The 16165-nt window shown below is 38.6% G+C and overlaps 1 protein-coding gene across 2 annotated transcripts in view; it reads right to left on the bottom strand.

Moving 5' to 3' along the window:
* The window catches only part of LOC131941125 (tumor necrosis factor ligand superfamily member 10), a 155180-nt gene that overhangs the window by 126212 nt on the left and 12803 nt on the right, over positions 1–16165 (bottom strand). Inside the window, exon 1 of one of the 2 annotated variants that reach the window (XM_059300136.1) lies at positions 1317–1423. The exons of the other annotated variant lie outside the window; for it this stretch is intronic. The gene's annotated coding sequence lies outside the window, so the exon portion shown is untranslated. Of the gene's footprint in view, positions 1–1316; positions 1424–16165 lie in introns of those variants that run through there. 2 annotated transcript variants of the gene reach the window in all.

The raw sequence follows: 16165 nt of genomic DNA, 5'->3' as shown, positions 1-16165 counted from the left end.
ATTCGAAGACTGGATGTTATAAAATAGTATTATATAATAGTATTACTAAACCAAAATGCAGGAAATAATTATATATCTACAGCATAGTAGGTTGGCTTCTTCTTCTTCTTCTTCGTTCTTAATTATTAGTGTTGAAGGGGATCGAGATTTATCTGCCAGTGGGTTTGAACTCGAGATTTAGTGCGAATTTATCAACCATGAGCTTTTTGCCGACTTGACCACGCCTTCAACACAATTAAGCGTTACGTGTCAACTGGTTATGCGCCATTGAGGCCATTGACTCCGATTTCAGCCTGCTTTTCTTTTTGGATTTGCTTCCATAGCCTTTGTCCAACCAATATGTGCTCCGTTCGGCGTTTTAGCTAGTGCAGATAGTTGTTTTAAAATTTCATTTATATTTTTATATATCTTGTTTAAATACGTTTCTGATTCGTAGACAGGATGTTATGAAAATGCTTTATATAAAAACATTACTAAAACAGAAAGCAGCTAATAATTATAAATCTGTAGCATAATAAGTTGTCTATATATAACTTATAGACGTATTTAAGGAGGGAAGGGGGCACGTAATGGAATATAAAGGCATCTACAAGTCTACCTGTTTTGTGATTTTGAATGGACACAACTGACGTTATACACAGAGGGAAGAGGGAGGGGGTGGTGGTACGTGAGGTATTATGTTGCTGACTACTAGGCTAACAGTTTTGAGATAATAATTGAACAATACTTCCTTGTTTTGATTAGATGTGAAACTTGATATTCCTCTCTACTCTCTACACATTGTGATCCGACTATAAAATACCGGTAAAAAGGTGGAGATAAACTTTGGCGTTTGTTGGTGGGGGTCGGGGTAGGGGTGATGAGTGTGGAATAGGGTGAAGAGCATTATATATATATATATATCGGTGGCAGTGGCTATTTCACCAAGGGATAGCAAAACCAGAAAGACATATACAAAATAGATATAAAACTACAAATAAGCAAAAGTTTTGTTATCGTGTGATAAAGTTGCAGCGTCCAAAGATTGTTTCAAAAGTGTCACCCCCCCCCCCCCCTTGTAATGTATTAGCTACCACCTACTTCCGCCTATGACCACTCAAATGTGGCTTTTTTTAAATTACATAAAAGCAACACTATCCCCTGTCTAGATTCAAACGTTAAAAAATTATACTATCCAGTATTTAGATCATGTGCATACACATAAAATTACACACTTCTACCTACACATATCATCACCATTGCTCAGTGGCTTAAGGCAAAACGTTAATCAAATTAGAACGATCGCTAAAAAAAACTTAAATGTTGGATTTTCTTACCTGTATTTTATAGAAATAAACTAAAAACACCACACTCTCTCACATACAGTCATTTATTTTCCACTAATCACGCGAGGTAACTCCGGCTATCAAGAACAATAACTCCAGTCTAAACTATGCTCACTATGCAAAGTCGTGTTTACATACGGCAGGGGAAGCGACAGGCTGCCAACGAGGAAGACTAATGACCCGTCCGTCAGCAAACATCATTTAATAATCGGAGCTTAAGCTCAAGCTCTGTTGATGTTTGCAAGGGCCCGACATTTTTTTTCCTCATCAGGAGCTAATAATTAGGTCATGATCACCCCACGTGATCACCCCACGTGATGCGAGCTGTATTTTGTCATAGTCATGGAAAATGCCGTAGGGTGTATGAGGAAGCAGGGGCAGGGGAGGTAATGGGTTGGATGTGGGTGTTTAGGGTGATGTCCCTTGAGTCAACAAGACAACAGTGATTGCCCGTGATGAAATGGAAGATCACTGCGAGGTTTGTTGGTGGGGCTGGAGGGTGAGGTCCCCCGGGGTGGGGGTGAGGTCCCACGGGGTGGGGGGCAGGGGGTGAGCACGTGCATGTTTGGGATGCGCTTGAAAGAATGGGGGGGGGGTCATGAAGGTCGCTGCGTGAGCTGAATGTCAATGCCAAGGTCGAAGTTGCAACTGCCGGTATTATATTCAATACCAATATTTTAAAAAAAAATCATTTCCCACCTGTTGTTTATATTAGACACGCCCAAAAGTACATTGTGAGACAGGTGAAGTAGAGTAGATCAAAATTTAATTTTTAAAGTTTTGTTTTCAAACTGGCTGTGTATTACATAAATTGTCAGTGCATAAAAAGTGCCAAAAAAGGAATCTTATTTTTAAAATCGACTTCTAGAATACAGTTAGTAATCCATAGACTAACACAATTTGCTAATGATGACGCTTACCCTAATCCAATCCATAATGACTGTTACTAAAATTAAATCTGCTATTACAATACTAAAAATAATCTAACAAACTTATATTTGGAAAAGCCCATTGTAGGACACTGGTGAAAGGAATAGCCTAAAGTAGATTCAAAATTCATGAAACATGTCTATCGTAGCGTAAACTTTGAGCTATATTTTAACTTACAGTAAGTTATTATGTTAAACTTAAATCGACTTAGTGGATAATCTACTAATAGCTCAGCTAACAGTGTTAAACGAACTTATTGAAAACAAACACATTATAACTATTGACCCGTATCTGTTTGGTCCTTGCTTTTTCATAATAATACTTTTTATAAAGTACATTAGCAAGTACTGATTCAAAAATTCCTACAATGTTTCGGGTTATCATTAAACCAAACCACAGCCAGATCTAGATTATCAGAGCTGTCAATTCGAGTAGAAATAAAATAAAACAAGAACCCTTTCAAACCCACACACACTCTAGCCAATAATATATCCATATTCATATCGTCTTAGCCTCGGGATGTATAAAATTAAAAACATCACAAAGACCCCATCAAACAACTCTGCTATCATACACAACCACACCGTTAAAACATTACCTATCCAACTACCCATTCACAAATACAGTTATCATTGAACGAAGTTTCTAGATTCTATGTGTGAATGACTCCTATTATAGATTAAACCATATCATCTAGATCCGTTATAGAAGCAATTATCACGGTTGATTAGACCTTACTTAAAACAACCGCGATCCCCGCCTAATCCTAATTACCAATTACTGTGTTGAGTTTAACGAAGCTTACCGATGACATCATAAAACAAAAATCAATGGGGAAGGGGGGGGGGGGGGGTGTTCGCTTTTTCAGCATACGAAAAAAATTATCTTAAAATTAGATAGTCTAGTTTACACAATGATAAACGGATGTCAAACTAGGAGAAAAAAATATGAGTGATACAGATGATGTTTGATTTGAAAAGGAGTTTCTAAAAAGTATCGCCACTATTTTTTTAATTTTTAAAAACATATTTTTTAAAATAGTGTCATATCGATGAAACATACATATATTCGAAACAATTATTGGAAAATATGGTAAATATATTTTCAAATGTTATAGTTAACCTTATTAAATGCTTATATTGCTGCGGAGGCCCCACAGAGGCGTAGCCACCCTTCCCGGCGCCCGGGGACAAACTTTCAATTTGGCGCCCCCCCTCGGGAGCAAATTTTCAATTTGCACCTCCCCCTCAAACTTTCGATTTGCACCCTCCCCTCAAACTATTTATAATGTGAAAATGCAGCTAAAATGACATTTTAATTTGTTTTTACAACCCATTTTGGCGCCCCCTAAGGTCAAGCCCGGGGACATATGTACCCCACTGCCCCCCCCCCTTCGCTACGCCTCTGAGGCCCCAAGTGTCTTGGGCACAAAATAGAAACGATTACGATGAATTGATTATGTTTAAACTAGGGGACGGTGTGACCTAGTGGTAGAGCTCTAGACTGCTAACCCGAAATTCTCGAGTTCGAATCCGAGTTCAATTCAGTCGAACCTATCAGGTGACCTAGCTTCGCTGGGTACCTAACTCACGTAAGAGAAAGTAAAGGCGACTGGGTAACGTGCTGACCACACTATCCTTTCATATGAACTCTACTTCACTTGCCCCATGGACCGTCAGGTTTGAAAAGGGAACTTTACTTTATATTTAAACAACAATGCAATTTAACCCTAACCATAAACCTATCTCCCAAGTTACTTCCCATTATTTAGAGTGCTGAACACAATCAAACCCAGGCAATCTTCTACAACCTAACACCCCCCTAAGTACTTGCTCGTGAGAGTAATGGACTCCTCCATCAAACCCTCACCACTTATTATTATCAGACCCACTACACCTGAGGGTGCTACAAGATATGTGAACATCTTTTTAAAAGCCATTCAAACTTTCCTGTTTTTTGCCGAGACAACCTGTTATGTGGTGCTTGAAATAAATTAAAACTATGTCCACAGAAATAGATTTCTCGAATTGCTTGTAGTTGTTCTCATGAAGATGTAGAGTAACTGTGAGATGTACGGCTATAGAAGGGTGGTTGGATGGACATTGATTATTGTCTAGATTAGCATTCGTCAATTGGTCTCTCTAAGTATATTATTTTTAATGTGCTACTAATAATAGTAGTATGTAGTAACCCATTCATGGGCCAGAGTGGCCTAGAGGTAGAGACTGCTAACCCGAATATCTCGAGTTTAAATCCAGGTTCAGGTTAGGATTGCGTCCCTGAGTCCACCCAGCTATGAAGGGAAAGCAAAGACGGCCTGGCATATGCCGAGTTCTTTAAAACAGATTAACTCTACTTCATCTGCCCCATCTGTCTTGGAAAAAGATTATGATTAGTAACCCTTTCAAAGATTGCGGTACATAGAGCAGATGAAGTAGAGTTCATCTGTTTCTTTGACCTTCGCATACAAAGGGATAGTGTGGCCAGCACTATGCCCAGTCGGCGTTACTTTCTCTTAAGATGTTATGTACACTATACACTATACACTATACACTATACACTACCCATAAGAGCTGGGTGGGCTCTACAGCCACGTATGTATATCTAGAAGTGAGCAATAGAAGGGTGTTCTTTTCTTATTTTGAGAGATGAAATAGAACTTCTCAATCATTAAAAGATATAACTGTTGATAAATAGATGAGTGCTTGTTTTTACAGGCGTATGATTTGACCCCATACATGTACTGAACAGTTTGAAAACACAAAGACCATAATTACACATAAACCTAACCTAACAGACACCCACATCGTGGAAATCCCATTTCTTTTACAAATTTTTCTCCGAGTTTAAATTAATACTGTCTTGTTTAAAAATATCAGTAAATCATCTTTCGTTTAATTAGTGCTGTATTCGCTGTACAAAATGGAGAAGAAAAAAAATTCTGAGTTTCCACTTTTTTGATAACTCAGAATCACTTCACATAATGATACATTTTTCAATCCCCCCACCCCTTTCCCCACACACAACACACAACACAATGCGTAAAACCCCTATCATCTAACCCCCACCCTCACATACCATCCCGACGATTCTCACCCAGCCAAATCGCGACCCACCCCCCACCCCCACCCCTTTACTCACGTAACACACATTGCTGAGAGTTCCTCACAATGTGCTAGTCAGCGCGGTGTGGGGCTATCCAAACATAGATCAGATTTTACAACACTACCTCATTACTCCACTACCTCACTACCCCACTTTCCACTTCCTCACTACTCCACTACCACACTTCCCCACTACCAGCTACCCCACTTCCCAATTCCAACTACCCAACTATACAACTACCTTACTACCCCACTTCCTCACTACTCTACCACCCCATTACCCAACTACCTCACTACCTCACTTTCCACTACCCAACTACCTTACTACTTCACTACCCACCTTCCCCATTTCCCCACTATCCCACTACCAGCTACCCACTTCCCAATTCCCACTACCCCACTACCCAACTACCTCACTACCCCACTTCCTACTACACAACTACCCACTACTCCAGTATCCACCACCCCCACTATCCACAACCCCATTACCCCTCTTCCCAACGCCTCACTACCCACCACCCCAATACCCTACTACCCAACTTTTTACTACCTCGCTAACACACTACCCCTTACCCAACTTTGCACACCCCACTACCCCACTACCCACTACCTCACTACGCCACTACCCCGCTTTCCACACCCCAACTACCCCACTACGCCACTACCCCACTACCCTACTACCCAACGTTTTACTACCTCACTACCCCACTACCCCAGACTATACACGTAACATACATAGCCAAGAGTTTCTCACAATACGCTAGTCAGCCTAGTGGGGGGCTACTCAAACATAGCTCAGATTTTACCTGAGCCAAGTTTATTTTAGCCTCAGTAATCGGAGCCCAAAGGTCACAACTATTAAAACAATGGGAAGCCTCTGTTTGTCTTCATTTTATTTACTCCAGGGGTCAGGGGTCAGGGGTCAGGGGTCATTACTCTAACACCACAAAAGAGAATGTTGATTGTTTGAAAATGTTAAAAAATGTGTTTATCGAATTTGCATTTAGATTTTTAGTAAATAATCTGAATGTTCGTTCATAATTTTAGTGTTTGAAGTATCCACTCCAACATAATTAAGTATACGTGCCAACTGGTTATGTGCCCCTGAAGCCATTAACTCCGAATTCATCTGTCCGAGGGTTCGAACTCGAGATTATCGGTTTAGCAATCATGCGCTTTACCGACTCGACCACGCCGACCCCTAACGTAGTCACTAATAAACTAAGTTCATGTGAATACTTCAGAAATTACATTTGTCTTTGTTTTATTTACTTTTTACACAAAGCAACAATCCCGGTCTATTGGTCTCAAATAAAATAAACTAAATATGGTTCAATTAAACGCTTTTTCAACAGAGTGTTTGTTTTTGTATTATTGGCTTTATTAGTAAAAAAAAAAAGAGCCATTGCAAATAAGACCGTTGGATTATCTATAAAACGTCGTTATCGAATTCATTTTATACTTCGCGCCTACCTTTTATGAAAGTTGAATATAAAAGGTAAACAATAGGTAAACAAAATAGGTAAACATAATGGAAGCACAAAAAGTAAATAAGGGGAGTTGGGGGTTATTAAGATGATATTGAAAGTTTGCAGGATACGTGGAAGGTATTAGCTGTATTAGTCTCGGAGAAGCGTGAAATTTCATGCCGAGTCCAACACGTAATAAAACTGATTTAAAGAAAAACACATCGATCAAAGTATGTGTAATGATAGAGATTTATGTATACTCGATGAAAGGGTGTAGATCTGTTGTCATGCATTTTACGCGGACTCGCGCAGTTCTACAACTGTTGGCTAGTTTTTTGTAAGGATTGCAACAGTACACTAGCCTTTGGGTTTTTTTTTGTTGTTGTTGCTTTAGTAGTTACGGGGTAGGGAGGGGGGCAGATACACTTAATATCTATAGGTATAATTGGAGGGGAGGGGAAAGCTACAATTATTTGTTTTCTTTAAATCCGCTTATAATTCTAAAATTATACATTAGGATGAATTAAGAACAGACCATCTTACTTAAATATCATAAAGAGAATATATATATATATATATATATATATATATATATATATATATATATATATATATATATATATATATATATATATATATATATATGTCTCAAATAGCAGCTAGATTTTCTGTGGATTGAAGCAACATTATAACATCACAACACACTTACAGAAGACGTTCAGAAGTGCTGGGTCAGCTAAATGCAAATATAGAAAACTCAATCTAATGTGACTCAAGACGTCACCATTTTTTTTTTACAAATACACAAATAAAACGTAGTTAAATTTTCTGCCCTGAAAAAAAAATGGATTGTTTAATTTGGTTATTTTTGGAATTTTTTCGCAATGAAAGAATTATTTTTTTAAGAGCAAAGATGTCATTTAATAATTAGGTAATTCTTTCTGTTAAAAAATGTTTATTTCTTTTTTAAACTTAGACAAAAAGACTTGCCCGTCTCTTGTGTGTTCCATTAATTTAGAAAATGGCATCCGACAGTTTCTAAGATATCTTAAAAAAAGATATCTTTTAAAAAGTTATCTGAGATGTTGCAAGTGAATAAAGGTAATCTGATTAACTTTTTTTTAACCTGAAAAATAATGTTTTTATTAGTTCAATGGGTACTCGTTACAAATTAACAGTAAAATAATTACCCACTTAAGGTAAATTACGTCATCATTTAAAGGGAGAGGAAATACAATTTCACTCCGTGATAAGCACTAGTTAAACAAAACAAAAAGGCTATATCTTATTTCTTCTTCTTTGTTCTTAATTTTAAATTAATTGTAAACTCGGATGGGTTTTTTCTAACACAATTAGTAGGTGTTTTAGACATGCGTTATTTGGCGTCTTTGACTACTATTTCAGCCTATTTTATTTCCTTTCTGGATTTGCTTTGTCCGTCAGTTAGACATCAATTGTTCGATTTGGATTTTTTTTTCTCCTAGATGGGTTGTAGTCACCAGCTATCGAGCCTCATCTGTCCTGATGTACGAACTCAGGACTTTCTATTTAACAACAACTAGCTTTACTGTCCCAACCCTTTGTGGAATAATAATACAACATTAGAGTATACGCTTGTGTACAATTTAATTAATTGCTAATACTGTTTACTTTAACTTCAATAATTTAAAAGTACATTAATACTTCATTATATATATATATATATATATATATATATATATATATATATATATATATAAATATTTACATATATATATTTACATATATATATATTTATATATATATATATATATATATATATATATATATATATATATATATATATATATATATATATATATATAGTACATTAAAGTACACTAATATTTCATTATATATAATTATATATATATATATATATATATATATCTGAGTATATAAACTGTTACGGGAAAGAAAGATATATTTATCCTATTCTATCTATTTATACACCTACATTTTTTCCTGTGAACCCAATGCTCGTTTCATCAGCTCAATCAATGACAGCTATTAGTTTGTCTGGGGCAATTAAATTTACAGTATCGATTTTTTCAATCGATGCACCCAGTTACATATCAAATCAATTATTCACACATTAGCCCCGTGTTTACCTAATTGCCGTTGAATACTCCACCGGTTAGAGCCTTGCTAACATGCCAGTGTAAACATTGGGACAAATGCTAAACACACGGGAAGGTAAATAGAATTATGACGGGACAAACTTGGTTGTAAAAAAAAATGAAGGTATTGTTTGATATACAATTAATGTGCTCACGTAGTTTTAAATTACGTATTAATGTGATTTTTTAAAAAAAATGATTTTAGACTTTCAGGCAGTGTGGAATAGTATAGTAGGGATAAACGTTTGGGCAACTGTTTTAGATTTAGTGTAAGTTATAGTGTTTGGGTAAGGGATAGGGTTAGAGTTGCAAGAAATTTGTGTTTATGAATAACTCTATTAAATTATATCTTTATCTTCCAAAGTGTCATCAATAATAAATAAAAATACCCCGTTTCCTAAACGGAGTTCCAGCCTGTAGTAAACAAAAGCCTGAACGTCATCTTATACCCGCGTTCTGATTCAATCCTCTCTTTTTGTGTAGCCTCAAACAAATCTTTTTGAGGTTATGTTCGGTTGTTTGTTTTTTTTTTTGTTTTTTTTTACAAATTGAGAGATAAAAATAACTGCATTGGATTAGATTATAGCAGGGGGAGGGGAGATGAAATGTGCTGACATATTTTAAATTAGTGTTTAGAATAAGAAATGGGATATAAAAATGGGCATATTTATGGTAATGCCATTATTAAATTGATTAGTTAATACATTTTGTTAACTATTACAGAGAAAATTAAATTAAAAATCGGTAAAAAAAACTGTTCCGCCTACACATTAACCTACTCGGCCATAACATGACCCACCTACATCATCATCAATCTGACCCACCTACATCATCATTTTCCTTACCCACCTACATCATTAATAATCTGACCCAACTACATCATCACTAACCTACTCACCTACACATCACAAAAGACCTAAACCACCTACGCATCATCATTAACCTACCACAGCTACACAGCATTACATGCAAACAACAACAAGACATCATTACAGGCCTATTCCATGCACTCATAAAACTACAGAACCGGTCAATATATGATCCTTTCTCAACAAATTAACACCGGTCATAAATTAGTATTGAACCAATTAAATAATAACCTTAATGAAACACTGCCTTCCCTCTCCCCCCCCCCTGCAATAATCTGACCGTGAACGAACCCTTCCCAACTAGCTAGTGCAGTACCTAACCTCCCAAGTACAAAATCCACCCCACCTAACCAATACGCCACAGCGAACCTCCACATCCCCACTAACTAGACTCACGCCTGAATTAAACGACTTCATTCATCAACCCATCTTCAAATAAATCTAAACTTCCCTTGCATGTGAGTTCCAGACTTTCCACATCTGGCATACCTGGTACTTTAAGGGTTAACGATTTCAACCTGGACAGGATAGACTGCAATGACACGGTGTCAATGTGAGGTTGTTTCGTTCAGGGGTCAACTCAGTGTGCAATTATCTCCCCTGATTCAAGAATCAGAAATATCGACCAGTGGTGAAGCTAGCTCCCGAAAGGTTATTAATTTTTATTTTATAGGAAAGAAAATGTCTCTCAAGTTTAATACAGTAAGCTTTTTTTAATTCATTTTTTTCTCTTAAAATACGAATTAATTATATAGTATAAATTGTGAATATAGTAGTATGTACAGTTATTTTTATGGAATGTAACTATTGTAACTTGTTAAGAATAATATGATGTTCAGTCTCATCTCAAAGAGTTCAGACATAATGGAAAGAATAATGCATGAGCTTTATTATACCGGCAAGGGTTTGATAAAAAATAAACGCGTTCATTTCAAAGTAAAATTGCATCCCAAAGCGCTATCAAGCGTGAATAAAAATTCAACGATCATTTAACTTCCTATTAATATCGACCCACAAATCAATATCTCGTTGATTCAGAATGTATTTCGATACCTTTGTAACCTCCATCCTAGTTTTAATGGAAGAATTTGAAAAGCTTTTTACCGTTCAATCACGTAGATTCTCGTCAAGTGGAACGAGATTTGCAGGAATACATCGCAGTGAGTCGGGGTGTGTTTGTTTTGAACTCAGCGCGCAATGTTTTCTGAAAGTTTTTCAGCTTTCATGTTTTGTCTTGCGTCACTAATGCATTGTTTGTCTTCTCTTGTACGTCCGGGCTGTTGTTCGACAAATTAAACGTTATCGATGTGTATGAGGAAAAGAGAAGAAAGGGGGGGGGGGGGGGGGGGGGGTAGGGTCGTGGAGAGGAATCGGATTAAAGAACACATGTTTAATATCGGTTAATAAGTAACGTTGGGTACGTTTTAACCTGCGCTCCAGGTCATATTAATTAATCAGAAAAACAAATTAAATATCATTAAAACAAATTACAATAAGTTTAAAGGAAAGAGTTGGAACTCTTGCTTTTTAAAGTATAAATAATACATTTTCCCCCACACAAACTCGTTGCCATTGCATTACTTTAAATACATCTTTAGTATTCTAGCATTACTGATTTTGTTACCGAAGTGAAGATCATTTTTTCATTTGTATACACCGTTGAGGAGAGGTTAAATGTAGTTTAACGAGCAGGACTGAACGTGTTTTATTGTATTTGGCATCAACGTTATCAGATACATTTTTTAAGGGAAGTTAACAGTTCATTGTTGAGGGATCACGCGGATTAGATCGTCAAAAGAATATTTCCATAAAATTAGTGTTAAAAACAAAACAACATACACATGTAAATTCAATGTGAAAATAATACCGTGCAGGTCTTTTATCCCTGGGTGGGGTTAGGGGTGGTGGAAGGGGGAGGGGGGTGACGACCACATTAAAACAGAAGGTCTTAACAAGCCATTACTGGGGTGTTTTTCTTATTGTTGTTGCTTATATGGAAATACTGGTTGCTATGGTAACATGAATAACATTACTCTTGGTGTTAATCTTTTGACATGCGCACTGAGAGTCTGGGTTAAAGAGAGCGACACTGTAATGTAATATTGATTTGATAAAAGTGTGTTTTGCAATGTAAAATAAAGAAGAGAAAAAAAGCAATTCTAATAAGCCTGGGAGAATTTAAAGTGGATGTTTTTAACTGGTTTTCATGGGTCGGCGTGGTCGAGTCGGTAAAGCTCATGGTTGCTAAAAACCGAAAACTTTTTCAAGGAGAGACAACTCCAAAATCAAACAACTGCTGCCTTATAGTTTGATCTTGGTTTGGCAAAAGCTATGAAAGCAAATTAAAAAAAAAAAACAGGCTGAAATCGGTGTAAACGGCCTGTAGTTGACACGAAATACTTAACTGTTTTGGAGAGAATCCCTTCCTATATTAAAAATTAAGAACGAAGCACAAGAACTACAAGGCAGCAGTTGTTTAATTTTGGAGTTGTCTCTCCTAGAAGAGTGGCTGTCCATAGCTAACGAGCCTCATCTGCCCGAGGGTTCGTACTCGAGACTTTTCGGTTTAGCAACCTTGAGCTTTACCGACTTGACCACGCCGACCCACAAACATACCTTTATTGGACTTTTTACCTAATCTAATACAGAAAAAAATCAGAGCCTTACAAAAAGACTGATATATTAATTAATTATTATAATTAAAACAAAGCCGAAGAGCCATGGTGTTTTTTCTTATACTAAGTTGGACAGGAATACGATCCCGACCGTTGGTTATACGATCTAATGGTCCCAACCTGTGTCTTTTAATACACAAAAACAAACATAAATCTTGTTAAAAACCTCTCCAATTAAACAATCTATCTCTGGGAATTCCCCAAACGTTATAATATGACCTGTCATAGCTAAATTAATTTAAAACAAACAAAAATGTCCCGGGTTAAGAATATCTAAATACATTTTATTTTAAAAATTGCGTAATGTTGGTCCAACCATTTTTTTTTAAAGTTTGTTTAATTTAAACCTCAACATCTTGATTAACTATAAATCTTAATGTGTGCGTGACTTGTGGGGGACTCAGCTTCCATCTGATATTATCGACTACTTTTGCCTGAAGCTCAATGTTATCACAAAGCAATTACAACATCGTTTTAAGGCTTTAGGAGGGATGGTGATGGGGGAGGGAAATGTTGAGGGATTATTGGTAGTGTGGGGGTTTTGAGGGATAGTGGGGGATGTTGAGGGATGTTGGGGGAGGGTGGGGATGTGGAGGGATGTTGGGAGAGGGTGAGGATGTAGAGGGATGTTGGGGGATGTTGGGGGAGAGTGGGGATGTGGAGGGATGTTGGGGGAGCGTGGGGATATTGAGGGATGTTGGGGGAGGGTGGGGATGTGGAGGGATGTTGGGAGAGCGTGGGGATATTGAGGGATGTTGGGGAGGGTGGGGATGTGGATGGATGTTGGGGAGAGGGTGTTTTGGGATGTTACAAGGAGGGTGAGGATTTTGAGGGATGGTGGGGTCGAAGTATTGAGAGATAGAGCTTCAATGAGTGAGATTTGGGGAGGTTGGAAATGTTTAGGGAGGGTGGGGATGTTGAGGAACATGAGCTGTATGGATGGATGATAGGTGGGGTAGAGTATGAGAGGGTGGGAGTGTTAAGGGACTGAGATTTAGTGAGGGATAGAGGGTAGGGGAGGAGTAGAGCGGGGTAGGGTGGATATATTGAGGGACGGAGCTGTATTGAAGGATGGTGGGGGCGGTGGGGTAGGGCGGGGGATGTTGAGGGACGGTGGGGTAGGGCGGGGGATGTTGAGGGATGGTCGGGTGGGGTGGGGATGTTGAGGGACGGTGGGGTGGGGCGGGGATGTTGAGGGACGGTGGGGTGGGGATATTGAGGGACGGTGGGGTGGGGCGGGGATGTTGAGGGACGGTGGGGTAGGGCGGGGGATGTTTAGGGACGGTGGGGTGGGGCGGGGATGTTGAGGGACGGTGGGGTGGGGATATTGAGGGACGGTGGGGTGGGGCGGGGATGTTGAGGGACGGTGGGGTGGGGCGGGGATGTTGAGGGACGGTGGGGTGGGGCGGGGATGTTGAGGGACGGTGGGGTAGGGCGGGGATGTTGAGGGACGGTGGGATGGGGCGGGGGATATTGAGGGACGGTGGGGTGGGGATGTTGAGGGACGGTGGGGTGGGGCGGGGATGTTGAGGGACGGTGGGGTGGGGATATTGAGGCACGGTGGGGTGGGGCGGGGGTGTTGAGGGACGGTGGGGTGGGGCGGGGATGTTGAGGGACGGTGGGGTGGGGATATTGAGGGACGGTGGGGTGGGGCGGGGATGTTGAGGGACAAAGCCATGCAAGCACTGATACAATAGAGAGATTTTATTTAAATTTACTCACGGTCCTTGGGTCAACAATGTGTGAGTGCTGGCTACAGAGCGCGTGCAAGCTGGTGAGTACCTCGCTAATGGCTGGGTGTACTCTTTAGTTAAGGTTCAGGGTGGGGGCGGGGGGTGGGAGGTCGAATTCGAAGCGGGGAGCGTTAGATTAGTGGTGGCGAGGATGCTCCATTTAGACAGAGTATTTGTTCAGCGGTAAGATGTGGCTAGTTTATGGGAAGGGTAGGCTAGTTGGTAGGTGGTGGTTCGTTTAGTGGTAATATGTGGCTAGTTTATGGAAGAGGGTAGGTTACTTGGTAGGTGGTGATTCGTTTGCGTGGAGTAGGGGTAAGGGGGGTTGGTTTGTTGTTGGGGATGTCACATTAAGTAGGATATGTTTAGTTGATGTGTACTTGTTTAGTGGTTTAAATTATAGGTTGGTGGGTTTTTAGTTGATATGTATTTAATTATTGGTTAAAAATTGTTAATTAATGTGAAAGGATGTGAGGGTGTGGCCTAGTTGGTAGATTGTAGTTCGTATAGTTAATATGTATTGTGTTAAGCGGATGTTTTTTAGATTATGTGGAGGAAAGTGGGTGTTGGTATGTGTGTGTTGTGTGTGTGTGTTGTGAGAGCGGATAGGTTTTAAGTGGGAAAATAATGAACTGTTTAGTGGCAAGTGAGTGGGACGTGGTATTCTATTCGTGTGGGTGAGGCTTGTGTTTTACCCTTCAGTGCTGATGTGGTTGTCTGTTTAGTGGTGTAGTGGTAGATTGCTTAGACAGGATGGTGTTTGTTATAACTGGAGGTAGTTCTTTGTTCGGTCATGAGACTTTTTTTTAGTTGTTGCGCGTAGTTCAGGATGTAAATGGTAGACTAGTCGGTACTTCAAACTAATGGGAGCCTGTACTTTAAGTTGATTGTTTTAAGTGGAGTTGTGAGTTTGCTAGCAGAGGCGTAGACAGTGGATGTGGAGTGGGGCGGCTGCCCTGGGAGACACCAGCAGTGATTTTTTTTTTTTAATTGCTTATTTTGTATTACTGAATTACACAAGGTCCAGATTAAGAAAATAAACTGTCAAGCATCTTTACACTCGAATTTAACTTTAGTCTTCATAGTCTTCTTAAGAGTTAATGACTGATAAAAATAATTATATATAGGTCGGGTGTGTCTCTCTCTCTCTCTCTCCCTCTCTCTCTCTCTCTCTCTGTATATATATATATATATATATATATATATATATATATATATATATATATATAACCGGTATTATATATTGGCCTATACATATATTTATATATAATCGTAAATGGGGTAAATCTATATATGTATACGAAATGCGACGACTAAAAGAATTGTCAGATGTATTGGTGAGATTGTTCTTAGTCTAGGTAACCAGTGTGAAGTCTTAGTTTATTTTTGTAAAGGTGTTCCTTAGATTTTCTATTTCAGCCCTTATCAGATATCTAAAAATTGTTATTACAACACTGTTCTTTCAGTGTGTTATTTTCTACAAGCTAAAATTTAAAAAAAAAACTTCTCTTATAAACGACCCTAATTATCGCACCTACACCAAACAAAAAAATCACCCTTTCCTAGCCTTTCTTACCTCCCTTACCTCCCCATTTCTAAATATAACTCACCGCTATAAAATCGACATTTTCAAATTTCAAATTCCCGGCCTAACACGGATGACTGACGAGGCTCATGCAAATTACCTTTAATCCCCCCAACCCCTCCCTTTCTTTTCATCGATCTCAATATAACTCTCGCTTATTTAACTTTGAAAAAAAACCTGAACTTTAATTTTTTTTTTTCGAGGCGCCCTATTGAGCATATCAGGGAATGTTCGGCAGTTAACTAACCAAACATCTTAAAAAATCTTCTAATTCTAAGACAACTTTAAAGGCTCAACAACTCCTCGCCGTAGCAATTAATTTTTTAAGCTCTGTTGA

This window comes from Physella acuta, unplaced genomic scaffold, assembly GCF_028476545.2.
Source record: "Physella acuta isolate Inbredline_101_S28 unplaced genomic scaffold, ASM2847654v3 ptg000348l, whole genome shotgun sequence".
In the NCBI taxonomy this organism is placed as follows: domain Eukaryota; kingdom Metazoa; phylum Mollusca; class Gastropoda; family Physidae; genus Physella; species Physella acuta.
This window is presented reverse-complemented; position numbering and strand designations above follow the sequence as displayed.